A 16,599-nucleotide genomic window follows, 5' to 3' on the forward strand; every position below is an offset into this window, starting at 1 on the left:
TGAGGCCCCTCAGAATAGAAGGAAACTGTGAGCATAATAGGCAGTAGAGCTGCTTGAGTTCATTTACATGACATATCCCTGGCTCCTAAGCTATTCTAATGCTTCTGACTGAATACACAAAAGGAGGTTTCCCCACCCAAAACACTGATCTGGTCCACTCAGGGCACAGCTGACTACGGTGACCCCTACATTTGTGGCACTGCAAATCACACTATATATTATGGAATAAGTGAGGCTTCAGGAAGTTACATATAAATATGAATCATATTTATTAAGTGTGCTTATAGATGTACCAGATCTGACACTGCTTGTACAAAATCAGAGATTCAGCACAACATACAAAGTAGAAAAAAGCGAAACTGCTAATTACAGAAGAATAGACACTTCAAAATGCTTTCTTGCAGTCAGATTTTCTTCCCGCTCTCTCAATGGAATTATTTGCTATTATTTCATACCGAATTCAGTTGTAATTAGCTATCCATCATGCTTTATATCAAGATCTCTTTGGTAGCTGGTTAATTCAATGCAAGACATCCAGAATTTAGAAAGCAATTTAAGGATCAAATGATTCAGGGTAATGTTTCTGCAACCGGCAATTTAAAGGTCTAAAAGTCTTTCTGCAGCCATCAATTCTTTCAGAGTTACAAGTTTATTTTTACTCTGTTATTTCACTTGGTAAGTGGACTGTAGACATTTAAAGGACTGTCTGATCCTAAAACAGGAGCTCAGTCTTTAAAAACTGTTCAGCATGCAGTATTTTGGTTTATAGAATAAAAAATGAGGGGGGAAGCTTTACTCAGTTTCGACTCTTGACAATTTCACATATGTAAAAAAGAAATTTCTCCAATTAATTCCAGGCAATTTGCACCAGAGAATGTAGCAATATTTTTTAAAATTATGTGAATAAGGTTTACAGACTTTGCAACAGAGATGAAGTTTCAAGTCTGAAATTTTCTGTAATTTTATTTATCTAAAAAAGATCTTTTCTTGCCTCATAACAATTAAAAGAAAAAAAAAATCACTAACTTATTTACTTCTCTTCAGAAATGCAAGTATCCAGGAACTCAAAAACAACTCAGAAAAACGAGGCACTGATTGGACTCATTCTTGTAGGATGGTTCAGTTAAATATTACACTATGTACATAGATTATGTTCTTATCTTTTAGCAAATAGCTTGCTAGTCAGTCTTGACTCTCACTAATCCCCCTCCATCTCAGATTTGCTGTATATATCCAGTTAACAAATTTCAGCCTATTGCCTATATCTAGGATTTTATAGCCATTGCGTATAAATACCTGGAAAAAGAAATGTAACACTACAATAATTAGAAGCACCTTGCAATTAATTTTTGGGCAATATTTTTGCCACGCTTGATGAAGTTTTTTCATAGTCTGCAATATAATGAATCCCTGAACAAACGCGAACCAGATCCATGCTTTAGTTTACTCAGAAGTAAATTAGATTTTGGGGGGGCAGGAAAGCCTGCTTGTAAAAACAGCTTAATTCAGACATTCAGTTATTTAGCTAACAGAAGGAAAGGCTGAGTAGCTGAGAGTTTGGTAATGATGAGTAACAACATTAAGTTATTCAGCTCCCACCTTACAGCTACTGAAATTTATTGCTGGCAGTGGCTACTTGATCAATACAAATCCGCAAAGCAGCCTTTGGGTTTTAAACCTGTTCCAAGGTGTTTCAAACTTGCATCAAAATTGACATGATAACTATGATTAGATGCTCTCTTTCAACCCAGGAAAAGGAAATTATATTGTCTGCAAGGTGTCCCCTCTAAGTGAAGGGAGACACCCTAACAGCACTAAACCTATTCTAGCACCACTTATTTAAAACAAAAAAAATGAAAAAATGAACAGAAACAAAAACCCAAACAAAAACAAAGAAACAAAACCGGCCAAAACAAACAAACAGAACAAGCAAATAATTTTTTAAAGGGAAAACAAACAAACAAACAACAACAGCAAAAAAAACAACCACCAACCAAATTCTGGAAAGTGATCAAGTTCCCTTGAGAGTATTGTGATTGTACTTATTAATTGGAATGTCTTCTAGTACATTCAATATTGGGGGGGGGGTGTGTTTAATAATTTATATATTGTTAACATGAGAATAAATATATCTTGACTTTAAAAAATGTGACAAATGTTTGGAAACCCAAAGAAATTCTAAAGAACAGACTCAGTGTAAAGAGGAAAATGAATGAGGGCTGTTCACCGACTTTAGTTCCAACCAGCAATTCTAGCAAGAAATATCAGAAATAAGACTTAAATTTCTTGAACAATTATCTGTTTTCTTTCTTTCTAAATGAATAAAAGAATGAACCAACTCAGAAAGGGTTTTTTCTAATCCCTATGAAGATAGCAACTGTTTTATTGGTCTTCAGACAGTAACAGAGTATCCACTGCTCCCAGGGCTGATATTTCCCTTCAGCGAGCAGCTGAACTGGTTCTGGGCCATTTCCCACCAGTGCAGGTTACTGTGTTGCACCCATCAATTATCACATTTCCTGGCTTGGGCTGCCCAGTGTTTCAGTAATAATATAATAGTGCTCACACGCATTCTGTATGCAAATTGCAAACTTATCCATGCATCCTGAACTACTTCTTTTGGATAAAGGGGGAAAATATTATTGAGGAAAAATTAAACCATTCTGGGTTGCTTTCATAACATGCAGCATCAAAGCTACTTTCACAAAATGGCACCTATCCTTACAGTACACTAAAATTCAAAGGTCTGATATGCAGAAGACAAAATTCCAACACTTAAACACTATTTATCCCACCTTTATTCTGTGATACAAAACATTTGACAGGGTTTTTACTTCTTTTAAATATGTCAAGACCCAATACCCCTGTTGTGTCTGTACTTGGTGTCATGCCAAGCCATAAGGGGCACCTGAGCCACTCCAGTATGTAGAGCTCTAAACATGGAGTTTGTAGGTGGCACAGGCCCTCAGTGTAGGATGAGAGCTGAAAATGCTGCCTTAGTGGCTAGTAACATCCATCTGGAGCAAGGGATGGAGTAAGGCTGTATACAAATAAAAAAAATCACTAGTAGCTTGAGGTTTTCCCTTGGCTTAAAACACACATGTATGCACACACATGAAGACTAACTCTGTCTTGACTGTGTCCCCTCACACCTCCTTGAGGACCTCAGCCCCATGCTGCCATGGCATTATGTCCAGCAGAAAAGGCCTTGGCTCTGTGTAAGCCCTGCTCAGCAACATCAAAAACATCCCCATGGTTTCAACAATGTTTTCAGCACAAATCCAAGACACAGCCTCATGCTCACCACTGGGAAGGAAACGAAGTCTATCCCAGCCACTTGCCTTGCTGTTGTTTCCAGGCATGAGTTACTTTGATTTTATCCAGATCAGTTTGTGATGCTCTCAGTGCCAAGAGATCCTGCTTTTGTGGCACAGGGAAGAGACCAGCCTGCCAGCATTCATTCCACCTTCGGTCAGAAAAGAGAAGGGTGAAATCAAACTCAGTTACCCACCAAAGGGGGAAAAAGCACTGGCTGTGAATGCCCTTGGAGGTTTTGTTTTTATTTTCCTTTTCCTTTCAAAGAAAAGATGTTCTTTTGTGCCCTCATATATGAAGCTTGTTCAGAAAGGAGAGTTAATTTAGAGTACAGTTTCTCACCTCAGGTGGGAAAAGACAAGGGACAGGAAGGGGGAAGGAATGAGCTGCTGTATTGGGGTTGCAGGGCAAAGTTTTGGTAGTGGGGTGTTACTGGCTTTTGTGAGAAGCTGTTCACCATGTCCAGCAGAGCCAATGCCAGATGGCTCCAGGATGGACCTGACACTGGCCAAGGCGGAGCCCATAAGAGATGGCAGTGATAACAGATTTGTCTCTGTGATAACAGATTCAAGAAGGACAAAAGGTTATTTTGCAAAAGTAATTGCAGCCAGAGAAGAGCAGAGTGACAATACATGAGTGGAACAGCTAGACAGACACCAAAGTCAGCAGACAAGGAGGGCAGGAGGTGCTCCAGGCACCATCACAGATTCCCCTGCAGCCCACGGTGCAGAGCATGATGAGGCAGCTATGCCCCTGCAGCCCACAGAGGTCAGTGGGAGTGCACAGATCCACCTGCAGCCCGTGGAGAAAACCCACACTGGAGCAGGTGAATGCCTGGGAAGAAGCTGTGACCCCTTGGGAGGCCTGTGCTGGAACAGGCTCCTAGCAGGGACCTGCAGACCTCTGGAGAGAGTAGCCCATGCTGGAGCAGGTTTCCTGGTAGGACTTGTGCCCCTGTCAGGGACCCACACTGGAGCAACCTGTCCTTGAAGGACTGCACCTGGCAGAAGAGTGACCCATGTTGCAGGTGTTTGTAGAGAACTGTTGCCTGTGGGATGAACTGACACTGGAGAAGTTCATGGAGAACTCTCTCCTGTGGCAGGAACCCCACGGTGCAGCAGGGGAAGGCTCTCCCTGAGCAGTGATAGGAACAAAGTGTGATGAACTGACTATAAACCTCATTCCACATCTCCCTGAGCTTCTGGGGTGGGGGGAAGAGGTAGAGCCTGGGTAGATAGAGGGTGTGGGGAAGTTGTATTAAAGGTTTGTTTTATTTCTCATTATCCTGCTGCAGTTTTGATGGTAATAAATTCAATTAATATCCCCACATTCACCCTGGTTTGCCCATGATGGTAATCAGTGAATGGTCTCTCCCTGTCCTTATCTCAGCCCAGGAACCTTTCATTATATTTTCTCTTCCCTGTCCACTTGAGGAGGGGAGTGGTAGGGAGGCTTTGTGGGCATCTGGCATCCAGACAAGGTCCATCCACCAGAGCTGTGGTAGATCTTTGGAAGGGAAAGAAGAGAATTATTTTAAGAAGGAGAAGTTAGGGTCTCCTTCCTGTTTTCCACATCTCACTAAGCCATAAAGAAAAAGGTAGAAGCCACAGAAATGAAAAAATTTTGAGTACATGTCTTTCCCAATGGGAAATAAGAGAAGTCAAAAAGACGTGAGTAATACAAGCTCGAGCTCTGATCCTTTGGTAAAATCACATCTATTTTGGATGGGACTGGGTTTCCTAAGTATACTGCTGTTTGGCTTTTCCATAGCTCTGCTGATCTTGTAACCTTCTACTGGAGGCTTCAGCCAGCTGTCTTGAGTAATATAATTTAAAACAGTCAATATCTATTCTCGTAAAACTTTACTAGAATGAAATTACACATTATTGAGCTCCTTTATCAGAAAACATATTTTAAAATAAAGTACAGCTTTTTTTAGATTAAGTTAGAGAAAAAATGAGTTATTTTTAATATGCTGATCAATTTGTATGGAGACTATGTGTGTCTTCTCATGCTTTTGAGAAGGCCTCCTGTGAATACAGGAATGTGGTGTAAAAATGGGTGAATACATTATCTTTCAAATGCTATACAGAATAATAATCTAGAGAAACACTCATACATTATAACTAGGTGCTATTTAGAGTCTAGGTAGAAAGACACAGTAAGGAGCTATACATAGGAATGTTATTTTCAGTGTAAGATCTTCATTTCATTCATCTCTCAGAAACCTGATTTGTTGGAGGTTTTTATATCACATATCCTTACCAAAGTTGTGTTGTTGTTGTTGTTTTAACTAAGATAATATTTACTATTCAAGCAGACTGTAAACTTCCCAGATCAAATTAATCAACTGAGCAGCTTCTGGAATTTTAAACATGGTCCCTATGGCAGTAAATAGGTTTCACTGCTGATTTGGATTTACAAGAAATAAAGTAGATACTTATTTCATTCTACAAATTGATCATGACAGCCAAACTCTACAACATGGCATTTTGGCGCTGTCCTATGACTCTCCTGAATGAAAAACTTATCACATATGATATACCTTCCAAGATGTTAATGTCTTTGCTATATAATGCTGCATTGAAAAATAATGTTGTGCAGACCAGGGCACAAAACAGCTGGATTAAATGTCTGGGAAATTAAATCCCTTTGGATGACTGTCAGGACTAGTCTGCCTCCATTATCCCAAGACGCAAGCTGGCACATTATCATTTTTATACATAGTTAAATACACAGGCTCTGATTTCATTAATCATTCAGTTAGGGCTGCAAATTTACCAGGGAGAGGGCATTCCCTGTCTTCGCATGAAATGCTGTTTCCTAAAATACTATAGATCTATAGCATAATATAAATGTCTGACATTTTAGCAATAATAATAGCACTCGAATCAAAGGTGTTTTTCCCTCAGTTCCCCTTTAGCCTGCATACATTTTTATTTCTGTACTCCTACTGCTCTAGCAGAACTACAGAAGCTTTCTTAGACCAAAATAAACAAATAAACAAAAGCTTTGGTTTTGACCACTTCATCCCACTTCAATCATAGGTAGCTCTGGAAGTGCAGAGCTTTATCCCCACCATACGCCAAAGAACAAGTCCTATTTCCATATATGTCAAGGAGGAAATAAAATGTTAAAGTAAAATGGAAAAAAAATCAAAAAACAAACAAACAAAAAACCAAAACAAAAATAAAACCACCAAACCAAACAAAAAAACCCCATAACAGTATGTGCAGAATAATAAGCTGGATCAACTTCTGAAAGATGATGCCAGGGGATTAGAACCTCCTGCCTTGCAAAATGGATCCATTTTCATAATACTGGAGATCCTGCCTGTCTCAAGCCGAGACCATGATCACACCATAACCCTTCTGTAAAGTGACTAAGCAGAAGTGGTCTACTCAGCAATACTTGCCCGTCCTTCAGCATAAAACTGAGCTCTGAAATTTTCCAGTTGAGTCATTTGCAGGCTCATATTCGTAACATAAACTCTGATTCATTCCCAATTTGTCTTATCTTGCATTTCATGCCAGGACCAGCTCTTCTGCGCTTCCAGGATGAAATGTAAATAATTTTGGTGTTCTGTGTAAGCACCATGATAATACACAGCTCTGACACTGTGCCACTGTGGTGGCATTGTCATACTTTCCATTACTAGCAGATGAAATAACTTGTACACTATTTCAGGCAAAATTTTAAAGCACAGGCTTATTTTCATTTTCACTCTTTATGAAAAAAAAATGTAGAATCAAGTCATCTCTACAAAGTTAGGTCATCGCAGGTATAGGTCCTTTATAAGTAGAATCAGGTACTTCAATGTTTAAATTAAAAGCGAATAATAGTTACAGATAGCTGGTGTCATCTGTCAGGGTATTTTCTGAGATCTCATTTCTTATAGCCAAACTAACATCCAGACTTGGGAAGAAACAGTGAACTGTTTACTATATACCAGTTTTGGTGTAAGTTTGTAATTTTAAAATTATTTTCTCTACAGGAAAGTTGTATAAAACCCAACTCTGTACTTTGGCTAAGATAATTCTTGTGAATTTCAGGAAACTAGATCCTGAAATTATGCTACAATGCAAATCATAACAAAAAAAATTTCCTTTTAAAAACAGATTTAGATGATACACACCATTATCCCAGTCTATATCTGACATTATTAAGCAGAACATGATACTTTTGTCCAAACTGGATGAAGAAACAGGTATCATTGACAAGCCTTATGTGCAGGCATGGAGTTATGATTCAAGATGGGTCTGGATACTAAGACATACCATATTATTTTTTAATTCCCACTGAGATTCTCCAACTCTTCTTTCCTTGGCATTTAGTCTCCTTGTCCAAGGGAAATTACTGATACATAAAATCAACTAACATATTGCATCTAAATTCTACTTAAACAATGTCACTATTTAGGAAAGCAAGGCAAACAGGATTTGATCCCAGATGTGACCAATATTGATCCTGGATTGTGCTTATCTTAACAAGGTAAGACTTTTGTATGCAGTCACTAAAAAGAGCTCAGACAGAGCAGTGAGGTATGAAAATGTGTCATTTTGCTATCACTGAATGTACACACTAATAGCATTGTCCCTTGACCTCTCTTTTTCCAGTTTACTGGATGTCCTCTCCCACTAAGTATAGATTTTTTCATCCAGTTATCTCCACCTCCTTTTGAACATTTCCTTCTGTATCACCTAGCTCAGCTAATTGTTTCATGACTTTCCTTCTAATCCAATTCTTTCTCATCTGCTATTCTTTTCTAAATCCTGACACAATTTAATCTTTTCCTCAGATTAATTTCCATGCTGTTACTTGAGGCTATCCCTATCCTCCAGCATCACAGAACAGGCCCTGTTCGAGTAACTTGGCAGTAGAACACTAGAACTCCAGGAATTCTATCATGTTAACAGTAAAACTAAATGAGGGTATTTTGAAAAAGAATTAATTAATTTTGAAAAATAAAATTAAAAAAAAAAAAGTTTGCAGATAAAACTTTCCTCACCAAATGCCATTAAGAGCACTGCGTTCTAGCACCAGATATTTTTCTCACATAAACGTGACTGTCAGTCCCTTGGTTGATGTGTAAAGTAATTATATCAAACCTGCCAGGGTAAATCATTTTTATTCATAGAGAGCAAGTTTTCGGCTTAAAGATGATGCACAAACATTTTGTGAAACATTTTGTAGCAGCCTACACTGAACAAGTCAGTGATGGGTCCCTGATTTTGAGCTAAGAATCATGCAGTCCCACTGAAGTCTCTCTTGGCCTGGACTGAGAGATGATGGGTTTGCTGCAGATATAGACATACCCCTTTAAAACAAACAAATATTTGAAGTAGTTGAATCTTACTAGTTTTAAAATGTCTGAACTTTGTATATCCCCAGGGTCTCTCTGTTTGTGTCTCCTTAAACAATACAATCCATTATTAAGAACATGAATAATGTGTCATGCTATCATATTTGGATATAATTAAAAACAAGACAGCAAAGTCTCAAAGCTGTGCTGAACACACTACACACATTGCAGTCTTCTACATTTGTTCTGAATTAAAATTCTACTTCGTATATGAAACTTCACGTCTGTGTCGCTCACATAGCAGCTAGTGCCTATTGGAAAAATATTCACTTTTGGCAGAAGAGCTGTACCTCCAGCTCAGGATTGGGGAAGTGAGCAAACCTGCCTCTCCAAGCACCCTTTCCCTCTGGCTGTTGGGGAGGGCTTAGGGAGCCATGGGAGCAGGAAAAATTCACTCCTCACAGAGCATCCCGTCATGTGCCCACCTGACAGCTCACCAAAACACGAAGCCCCACCAGTCTCTCCCCTGAAGGCAGCATATCTACCCCCTCTTTCCCTGAGGTACCAGCTTCCAGTCCTTTCTCCCACAGTGAAAGGACTGAATCTGCAGTTGTGGTCATAGCCAGGGCTTCCTCAGGACCATTAGGACTCATATAAAACTGAATGAAGGCACCCACACATTCTTCCATCAAGCACTCCATTCTGAGAGACAGTTTTCTCTCACTAATCTATTTACCTAACCTCAAATATTATGTTAAAAGCCAAGAACGTGTTGGCAGGTGACCCGATTTTACCCAGCTATCAGCTGACTCAGAGCCAGTAGTGATGCCAGGCAAGCACAGCCTGCTGCAGGAGCCAGTGCTGTGTGACAGCTCCTGTTTCCCCTTCCCCTGCTGCTGCAGCTGGGTGGTAATGCAGAGAAAAGCAAGCAGAGAGCTTTCCAACCGACTAAAACATCTGCAAGCGGCCAGTGTGCTCTGCCTGCTAGTTTTAACTCACAATTCCTCTCTCTTCCGCACCTTGAAGAGTAACCAGGTGATCTGCCTCAAGCACTGTCCATAATGCCAGCCTAAACCCTTCAACACCACAACCTCTTCAGACTTGTCAGACTGTGAAGAAATCACCAGGCCTTTGTGGCCTGGAAGAATGGAGGCCCTCAAGGATTAGAAGGAGTTCTAAGAGGTATTCAGAGAAGAACCTGGTGGCTGCATTTCTTCAGCCAGGAGTCAGAAGAGTTCAGAGGCGTCAGGGATGATCAATAAAACTATTTGTTGTAGTCATTCCAGAAATATGTCTGGAAAAGGTCTTCCCAGGCCTGCCTGGGATCAGTTCTAAAGCCAGGTATGGACTTCTACCACACCTGAAACACCAGAAACCTGCTGAGCAAGGATGGCAGCTATAAACAACATAGGTGCTTTGGTGTCTAGCTTTCCTTTTGTGGTTTTGTCTGAAGAGGCGAGTGAGCTGGTGTAGCTCCAGGTATAGTGGCTCAGCACACAAGCCTTTAACCAATCTGAAAGCTAAACTCGCAAAACACAATAATCTATTTCTCCCTTGGGCAGGATTAAGAGCTACTTAAAGTGTTGTTGGGGAAGAGATAAAACTAATACTGGGAAGCCCCAACAGAGGGGCTTCTAATGTCTTGTGTTCATGGAATCTTTTATTTTATTGCCCAGGCAGTGAAGCTCTAGCTCTTGGTTACCCCAAATACAGCTAGAAGATCAGACTTCAATCAGGAGCTTTGAGTGACTCCATGAGGATTATCAGCAATGGCAAAGCCTTCCCCCACACACCATGACCTCTATCAGTGAGATAGGGTTGGGTAGGGGGGAATGGTTGGTTTCTTTTGGGGTTGGGTTTTGTTCTTTTTCAGTCATCAAAGCATTAGACTTCTCAAGAATGACATACATGGTAACCTGATGAATTTGTTTTGCCTCCTGACACACTGTTCTTAGCATGACCCACAGCCCAGAAGATTTCAGATCTGTCAACCTGTGCCACGGCCATTTAGATTCTTGCCAACTCTGATGAGCCTGAAAGCTCTAGCTAAGGAATTCCTAGTCCCTGCCTTATAAAGCAGAGACACCATGGCCACAGCAGTATATTCTCACCCAGGGGTCAGTAAAGACATGCCAAGTTGCCCATTCAAGCAGAGAGCAAGGCCTGCTTTCAGATATGGCTTTTCAGATGTGGGTAGAGCCAAGTTGTGACAGAACAGTAAAAACTGACAAGATAAGCTCTTGAAGCTTTCTCCCAAGTCTAGAGTGCTGCTATGGAGATCATCCTTGAAAGCAGGCTCAGCGTCTCTTCTGCAGAGCTCTCAAGTTTTACCACTGGGAAGAAAAGTGATCTTTAAATTTTGTCCTGTTGCCTGATCTATTTCTCTATATCTTGTTCCTGCCTCACCAGGGCAACAACTTCTTATTATCTGTATTGGTTCAGCTAATTATTCTATTAATGATTCAGCTAATATAGTTTAGTACAGGAAGTGTAGATGTCACATCATTAAACAATTATTTAGGTATTCTAGACCTTTACCATAATCCATTCTGAGATGTGTTAATTTATTTCTCCCCTGGTGTTTATAAGGTATGACATCCTGTAAGCAACTAATTCTGGATCTCCGTCCTCTTTGAGATTTAATCAGCATTTGAGACTTACTTCTGGTATTATGCCAGGATAACTAGAAAGCAGCAACAAGCAAGCTTTCCAGCATTTGGCAGTTCCTTTTAAACAAGCAGAATTTTAAAAGTTGATGTGAAACCTATAAAAACCTTTCAGAAACTAGCAGCTCTTTCTCACATTACAAAAAAAAGTAAAAAATAAACCTCCTGCTTATACATGCTTGATTGAAATAGTGCTTAAAAGTTCGTTTAAAAAAAACCCACACAGTTATATTCTAGTTTCTCTCAAATAAAAGGAAAGCTAAGTTAAACTAATTGCTCCCAGTAGCACAATGTAACCGTGGGTCAGTGTGTCCTGGAAAACTTAAATTACAGATCCAGGGAAAACATAGCCAGAGATTCCCTTGGCTGAGAAAAAGAGCTTTTCATCTTACATCTCCAGGTAACCAAGGCCATGAAAGTGCTATGGATGATGTGGTAGAGAGACTGACTTCATTATTCATGTTTTCTTATCTCTTTTATTAGTCACCTCAATTAACACCAAGCTGAATAGCACCTCAGACTGAAATCTATGTATGACTCAATTCAATTATTTACAAGACAACTGCTAATTAAATAATGTAATTCATTTAGCAGTAGACACGTGTACAGAGAGGTGGTTACCACTTTACAATGAATGGTTCTTTTAAATTTGAGGGCTAAAACAAATGAAAGTGAAAAACAAGAAGAAATATCAAGGAGGAGACACGGCTTAGAGACACACAAATGTTCCAAGTGAAGCCAAGTAACACTGAGTGCAGGTTTTGTAAGATTCTCTGATTGAGTTTCTGCTTCTGCTAATAGGATTGGCCTTCATACTCCAGCCTTAAATTATTAGATCCTTTACCTGGCAGTAGAGAAGAATTCATTTGAATATAAAAGCTCACAGAGCCATTCTGCTCCTTTGAGCCTCCACACAAAAATTAACAGGCCTCCTCCCATATTTGTGCCTGCAGCTCCAGGTTTGATTTAGCTACATGACCTCCCCTGTTACATGTCTTGGTTTATTTTATCCCCCTTGGGAATAAAGATAAATAGGGCAAAGATTGGGAGGAACCCTCAAGGGGTCAACCACCATGTTGAAAGTGTTTATATACTATACATATATATGTGTGTCTGTGTGTGTGTTTCTGTGTATGTATGCAATACAAAAAGCTACCAGAGGACTCAGGTGTGGAAGATGTGAGGAGAGGTTGGAAGGCTACAAACATTTTTGAGACTTTAGGCATTAGAGAGGCCACAAGAGGAAGAATGGATGGTGTGTGCTGGGTTAGGAATAATGACAATGGCAGGGACAGGGGTCTGTGGAGGCTAGGAGGAGAAATCATGGTGGTGGATCATGTGCAGGATCCAAAGCTGTCCTAGTGGACATAGTGGAACAGGTAGCGTACTGAACCATCAAAGATGAAGCAAAACAGATCTGGAAACAGGCACAGGAGGAGACATAAGACAGTTAAAAGCTGTGATTGAGATGGGGGCTGTGGTAAGAGCGAGCGGTGGAACAACAAAATTTTTAAAAAATAGTAAAGGTGCAGCCCTAGGAGGGCCCTCTGCAACTTGGAGAGTATCACCCCACCTGCAAGGGAGCACAGACGTAACTCAAAGCTTCTCAGTGAGCTCTTCTGTTCTGTAGTATAAGCTTTCCTATGAAATAGAAAGTATTTGATCTCCACATAAAAGCTTCACCTAAGTCTGATAGTTACAATTCTGGATAATTATGTCTCAGACAGCTGGCCAAGAAAAAATAAGTGGATTTGGCATAAGCAGGAAAACAAAAGAGGGTCTGTAAGTGTGCTCTACTTGCTTATCCATTCCAGGTAATTTACTGAGGAACAGGACTTCAGTAGATCTTTTCAAGATCCACTTTAAGGGAGTAAGCGTTAAAATATCAGAGGTACAATATACAACTGCATTGTATTACACAACTGCAACATAAAAATTGTAGATGCAGATAAAAATCACTCAAAGTGCTATTTTACTGTGCAATTGTAACTGGTCAGATGCACCAGGGCATGACAGTAGATGACAGTAATCAAGGCTCACTGAAAGCAATAACAGTCACAGGATAAGAAAATATGCAAAGCACATTTAAACCTGAGCCAAATTCAGCATGAAGCAGAAATCATTTACTAGTTATCCTATGCAAAGAACAGAATAAATAAGTCAGCACTCAGGTGCACAGAAACTTTTCATTTTGTTTCCAAAAAAACCTCAGCAGAACCCAACCGTTTTCCAAAACAGGAATTTAATGCTAATTACCAGTGTGAAAATGAGACTACAAAGTAGGTACTTTATTCCTATAAGCAATCTAATATGCCACCAGACTCTTTTTTCAAACTGGATTTACCTGGCTCAGTGTGAAACAACACATACATTTCATTACTCTCTGTGCTTTATTTGCATATCAACACAGCCATGAACCAGACTATAGTGTTGGCCCTCTTCTTTCTAGCACCTGCCTAAACCTCTGTAGCCAACCCTTCTGCATCCTATCACTTGCTATGACACCAAATGCACAAGCACACCAGTCAGAAGGGAGCTGACAGAGCTACAGGTATTTGGTTTCTTTCTTAGCACAATGCAAACACCCAACACACACGACTCAGTTCTGTTTGCAAGTCCTCTCTTCCCACCCACCTCTGGGTCAGATGTGTCTGCTCCAAATAGTCATCCCTCGATAATATGTCAAACATAACCCCTTTTTCTTTAAGGGGCAGAAAACTGCTTCTCTGGCTTCAAGGCATTTCTTTGAAATGGGAACTGGAGCTGATCTATTCCTTCATAGTCACAAAAGTCTTTCCTGACCTCAAAATTCACCAAGGAGTTACTTGAATGGGTATTTTAAGGCATAATGCAAGGTCATAATAGCTGTCTTGATCTACCAAACACCTTCTAAGAGCTTGGAAAAAACAAAAACCAAATTTTAGTTCTTACTGAAATGGCTTGTTTGAAGTTTCAATTCCCCTGTATGGTTTCAGAAGGTTATTATCCTCACTTTGTTTTAATTAGAGCTTCAAACCAGCACTATTTATGCTGAGCAAGCCAGGTCTGGTCCAGCTGGGCCACATTTATCACAGGTTGTTCCCATTGCAAGGGGGCAGGCAGCAGGGATGAGGGACGTGCTGCAGCCTGAGAAAAAGAAGGCAAGGGCAGCTCCTTGCCTGCTCATCTTCCTCACTCATCAGCCTGCTCAACCTCATTGGTGGCAGCAGCTGCTGCTTTGGGCTAGAGCCCAACTGTCTGTGTTCCTCTGGTGAAGGTTGCTGCAGCTGTAAACCCCAGAGGTGCAGAGCAGGGAGAATTAACAGCAGTGCAAGAGCAACCCCACAGCAGATCAGATGATTGTATGGGTCTGTGTGCTCTTCTGCCAAGGAGGAGACAAAAATTAGACATCCCACAAGGGAGGGATTGCAAAACACTCTGAAGGCCCTGTGGCACTTCTCCTTCCTTCCTTGGCTGCAAACTTATAGGGACTGTAACACTTCATGTCTTCACATCCTGCATTGCTGCATCAGCCCACGAGCATTCCCTGAAATCACCATCCTGCCTGCAGCTAAAAAGTGCTTACACCATCTGGGGACTACTCATAACCCCTATTACTCTAAACTTTAGGCTAAACAGAGTTTAAAACTGCTTCTCTCTCCTCCAAAAATATTAAATACACCAAGCAGCTCCAGAATCCGTCCCTAGAAGTAGCAGCCTGACTGCTCTCCAGCAGTGTAAATCTTCTTCACCTTAATCCTGCCCTGCAAGTGTTCATGCCTATGGAAATTGTGTGCTGTGTAGATTACACAAATTTGCCTGAGGGGTGGCCTGTCTCAAGTACAGCAGACTGTCTAAGTGCTAGTGGTAAATCTTCTGTAGCACACTTTGTTCTACCCAACTTTTTTTTTTTTAAGTGACTTGAATCCTTTGACAATTTAAAAAGGACATGGAAAGCACAGCCTTATGAGCATCTTCACTCAGAGTGCTGCAAATTAATAATGTAATAAATAATAATAAAGTGGTGAAGCAGTCAGCTTTTCTAGGTTCCTTTTTACCATGTTTTGCAGTCTTCCCTCTGCAGTTTGTGAACTCTGGCTCTCTCAGGGTAATCATGAACAGGTTGAGTTGGCATTTGGATAGGAAATCCACAGGGAGGCCATGGCAGTCATTTAGATTATTCAATTATGGAAAGAACACTTTTCTCCTTGTATTTGTAAGAATTCTTCCACATACCTTAAGAGACAGCCCTGCTTCTCACATAAAGATTATCAGGAAGCTGTAGATCAATGTTTTCAATTTTGTGGCTCCACGTTTTTTTCCTGTGGGAGTGTACAGCTCTCTGTAATGAAGGGAAACCTAAAGACATAAGGCTTGCTAAGTCAGCTTTATAGTTATCTTAGCATTCCATAAAAACAAAGGTATTTCTGGTCTGAAAGTTCCCCTAAAAAATCACCTTTTCAAGCCACTTGTGTTTGTCAGCCTTCTTTTCTTAATCTTGGCACCTGATTCAAATCCAGCTGCAGAAGACTACATCTTAAAAACATAAGCTTCAGGAGCTGTCAATAACACCCTGGGCTCTTTTCCCTCTTCATGTGTGTTATGGGATAGGATAATATTGTCCAATTAAACCACTGCCATGTATTTCCCAAAGTAGATCCCCAACACAGGCTGCCTTTCAACCATCAGGACTGCCCACCTTTTCTGAGAGCTCAGAATCAAAAGCACCAGAAGGAGGAAAAATGCAGATCTCAAATGGCTCTCTTATTCAAGGTTTCTGTTCACCTGATGGAAACCTGCAGAGACAGAAGGTAGGTAAAAAGTATTGGGCTGCTTCTACTCTCTTCCCCAGAGTTACCTGGCTACCAGGATGGGCCTCTGAACAAGTCACAGCTGCCATCTGGCTTCCTCATTGCTTGAGAATGTAGCTCAGGTTTACACCAGCTTCCTATAGCAGGCCAGAAAGTAGAAATAAACCCTGATGCAAATGCATATTGGTCATAGTCTTTTTTCCAAAGTCAAAACTCCTATACCAGTAACCAAGATAAAGGAATAAAGTAGCTGCCACCATGGAACTCAAGAATCTTCTAGGTAGATTGCCTGTTTGAGAGTTGCTTTATTCTAAAAGAGCAGAGCAAAATCAGACCCAGCAGAATAGAGAATGAGAATCCGTTAATTTCAAATATTGTTAATATGGAATATTCAGGAAAAAAATGATGGGAAACACAAAGGAGTTATTTGCCTGGGTTCAGTACAGTGCTGAATAAAAATAAAATTCTTACACTCATTCATCACTGAAATGAACAATCATTGTCAATTAGTACTTGCATTCAATAT

The sequence above is a fragment of the Lichenostomus cassidix genome, chromosome 2 (genome assembly GCF_008360975.1).
Source record: "Lichenostomus cassidix isolate B80296 chromosome 2, HeHo_3.0, whole genome shotgun sequence".
Classification (NCBI taxonomy): domain Eukaryota; kingdom Metazoa; phylum Chordata; class Aves; order Passeriformes; family Meliphagidae; genus Lichenostomus; species Lichenostomus cassidix.